At 40.9% G+C, this 4,010-nt stretch overlaps 1 protein-coding gene across 1 annotated transcript in view; it reads left to right on the top strand.

The window, feature by feature from the left end:
- The window catches only part of LOC118370470 (SH3 and cysteine-rich domain-containing protein 2-like), a 63,319-nt gene extending 60,308 nt beyond the window's left edge, over window positions 1-3,011 (top strand). Inside the window, exon 11 of the mRNA XM_052518692.1 lies at window positions 1-3,011. This exon is cut by the window's left edge and continues 2,315 nt beyond it. The gene's annotated coding sequence lies outside the window, so the exon portion shown is untranslated.
- The last annotated feature ends 999 nt before the right edge of the window (window positions 3,012-4,010 follow it).

Consider the following 4,010-nt stretch of genomic DNA (forward strand, 5'->3'; position numbering starts at 1 on the left):
GATGTAAGCACGTTTAATGATAGGATAATGGGTTGGATTTCAATGTTTCCATAATGTATTGATTATTTATTGATTTAGACAGATATCTATCTACTTGCTGAGTTGCAGCACGTAGCTGTCACACTGGTGGCATTAATAACATGTCCCCTCCCGCTTCCTGTAATATAAGAATACAGTATATACAGTAAGACATCTGGAGAGTTAAAGTATGATGATGATGAACATATTGGGTGCGTTAGTAAATTCAATCTGGAGTGCCAGAGTGCGCTCTGGGTGTTCGTGAATTCAGATTGTTGGTCAGATTGTCTGATCGTAAATTCAGAGCATTTCGCTCTCGAAGCGTTCAGCGCTCACATTGGACGAACTGGCCAAGGAGGAGGCTTGATTCGAGTGTTCAGACCTCATAAAGGCAGTCCAGTACCCAAGCTAACTGGCTAACGTTGGCTAGCTTGCTAGCTACTTCCAGAAACAAATGAGAGAGTACCTCACTTGGACCAGTTTACTCGATCTAGCAGAGCTGGTTAGGCTGTTTTCATGTTATCTGGAGCGTTGGTGACTGTAACTGTGCTGCTGGCAACAATTTAAGTATGCTTTCTTTGGCGACGTTTACTCACACCGGCCATATTCAACGGGTGTTGAGCGTTCGTAAATTGATCAGTTATACTCTGTCACACTCAGACGAGAGTGCTCTGAAATCAGAGTAGACAGGCAGAGTGAATTTATGAGCGCACCCATTGTTTCATGTTTTGTTCCTCACATAGTGCATGGTAATATGATCATCTTTGAGTCTATATCCGCTGTGTCTGTGGATGGATGATGTGTCACAGACTGTGATGAATATTGTTTCTTCCTTCCGCTGGGGCCATGTGTTCCTATGTGTAGCATGGACTTCTCTGGTCCTCACAGTCCCAGACCAGGAGCTATACCCAGCCACTGGGTATACAGCTGGAGGAATTGTTTGTTAGCTTATTCCTTGCCAAATTTTCACACAAGATGTACATTTCCGGTAGGGTTCGTGTAGACCGAGAGTCTGTCATCCTTTGTGGACCCTGTTTGATTCGCTCTTCGTGTAGCATTTCTGTGTACAGGCTCTGACCTTGTTTCCCAGTTGCGATGTAACTTGAGCATTACGATGATTTTACCAGATGCATCGTTATTCACAAACCAATTTTGGTCATGAAGTGTTTTGTTCCTCACTCAGTGGGGAAAGTTGGGCACCATCAGTAAATTACACAATATTGGGACATTAAAACGTGAATAGCTCCAAATTTGAATGACTTAAAAACCTCAAACCAATTGTAAAAATGTATATACAAGTATTGAAAGCGTTTAACCTTTTACTGCAGTGAGCTAAATCAGGGTCACACTGAGTGTTTATTGGTAGTCTTCAAAAATCTACTTTGAAACAAAGTATACACCTCACACACATGGTTATGGGCTTTAAAATAGGAAGACACCTTGACCATGTCAGATAAAGTTGAAATATGTTCAATTTTGAGTTTGCATCCCAATATTACACTTGGTTTACATCACAGAGTACTGAAATATAACAAAACTGTTTGACATAGAAACACCAGATTTTCGGCAGTTAAAAAAATGTATAATGTTGATGAATTATGAAATGATGAAAAATATTAATAACATTCCACCCATGAGGCCACTGGGTCATTTGGCTGCATGAAAGAGCTACTGAGACAACCAAAACAATATGAATAACATTCCACCCATGAGGCCACTGGGTCATTTGGCTGCATGAAAGAGCTACTGAGACAACCAAAACAATATGAATAACATTCCACCCATGAGGCCACTGGGTCATTTGGCTGCATGAAAGAGCTACTGAGACAACCAAAAAAATATGCACGTGAATTTATTGTTCCATTTACATTGTGTAATTCAATGACATCCCTAACTATCCCCAGAGATAGGCTATCTAAAGCCAAACCAATCTTCGCCCGATCGCACACCAGCCAGCTGAAGCTAATTGGCTAAATAATTTGGCTAACTATTCCCACCTGTGAACTCACCCACATTAAACCACACCCCGAAACCAACTCACGTTTGAATTCAGCCATGGCCGCTAGCATTTATTTACGAACCAAATCGAAAACGAGGCCATATTGGGAAGTGCAGTCGCCCTTTAAGAGTGTTTCCCAAACAAAAATGTTGCGAGGCATAACGTTTGGGTCGTTAGACCATGTGTCAACACTGATTGGATCAAAATAAAAACAGCACTCTCAAATCAGCTTTCTCCATTCAAATCTTACCTTAACATTATAATTATCCCACAATCCTGACAATGGATCACCTCCTATGAGATATTACCACCTACAGTATGGCTACAAATAGGCTATTGATGCAGGCTTATTATGCTTCCTCAATATTAATGCACTAAATCACAGAGTGGGCACTTAATTGCGCAAGTGTTGTCACACATCATGAAACACATTGAGGCAAAAAATTACAGATTACTATGCCTTGTGGAAAAATAGAACTCTATTGATTGAACATTACATTCATTTCAGTATGATTGAAATAGGCTACATGGCCTATATAGGCTTTGTGTCTTTTAAAGCAGTCATCGCGCTTTTCATTTGAAGCATAATTGTATCCTTGACCCGTGTGTAACACATACTTTGGTAACTTTGTATTCGTAGTTAACTTCGTTTTGAAGTTGTCACAGTCAGACAGATAGAACCAAGATGTTTAGGCTGTGTTAAGCAGAGAGCTGTGAATAAAGTGACGCAAAGGGGCACTTTGGGCACGAGTGGCCTGCGAAAGGTTTTTAAGAGCCACGTTACTAACGAAGGCTCTGGGAAAACAACTCGGCTACTGAAGACACATCGTAAGAAAGTTCTAACGATGATCTATCAAGATGAAGGCTCTGGGAGACAAGGCTCTGCACAGTAAGTGTATGTTTTAGTGTGTGTGTGTGTGCGGGATACAGCCTTAGTTAATATCACTGGAAGAACACATGCCTCAATAAAAAAAATCTTTATCCTCGAATGAAACTCTGGTGTTGTGTGAGTAACTGCCTCTGCTCTCATTCTCCCTCGTCTAGCCACTTTACTCTGTAATACCAGCATCATGTCCTCTTTGGTCTCTCTTCGCTCTCACTCCATCATTGTCACTCACTTCCACTCTACAGATGTCGGATCTTAATTTGAGCCAGTTTGCTACAGCAGGAAAATAATCCTGCCGCAACAGGAAATGTGATTTATTATGTGGATTATAATAAATAGTTGTTGTTAAATGGGTTGATACGTTTTTCACAAGGGAAAATCAAGTCTGACTTCTATTTGTGGAAATTCCAAACTTCAGAAGCCTTTTTAAACCTCAAATACACGACAAGTACAACAATATCTCTTTCTTTTGTGAAAGAACCTCTACACTTCATTTTGCAGGGTAGTATAGTGTGCAGAAATCCAGTAGGTTTGGAAAAGAAAATGGTATTCCAGACTCCTTGTTTAAGTATAGGGATAACAAAAGCTTTACTGAAATGGGGCCTACTTCTATGACTGCCAATGACCGCAATCTGGCCTTTCTCTATTGTGTGTGCGTGTGTGTGTGTGTGCTTGTATGTGTGTGTGTGCATGCCTGTGTGTATAAGTGTGTGTGAATGTGTGGTGTGGGCACCCTCGCTGGCAGAGGTGTGTTACAGCAGCAGGGGGTCTTTTGGTGTCCTCTTGTCTGCCTGTAGTAGCCATCATCTGCCTAATTAGTGTATAAGGAGCAGAGCATGGAGGGAGGCATGCTGAGTGAAACAGTACTTAATGGCACCCACCCACACACACACAAATGCAAATATACGGGCTAAATATTTTGATGCTTATACAAGGAACACAAATAGTAAGGGGTTGTGATGTCATTTCCTAGTTTACAATGAGAGGTGCCAGAGGAAGCTTCATATCAGAGTGAAAGGTAACACTTTATTTGGATAGTCCATCTGTAGATGCTCTACAAACTATCAGTTAACATTTCAACTAACTATCTACTAACCCTAACCTTAA

Source organism: Oncorhynchus keta, chromosome 5, assembly GCF_023373465.1.
Source record: "Oncorhynchus keta strain PuntledgeMale-10-30-2019 chromosome 5, Oket_V2, whole genome shotgun sequence".
Classification (NCBI taxonomy): domain Eukaryota; kingdom Metazoa; phylum Chordata; class Actinopteri; order Salmoniformes; family Salmonidae; genus Oncorhynchus; species Oncorhynchus keta.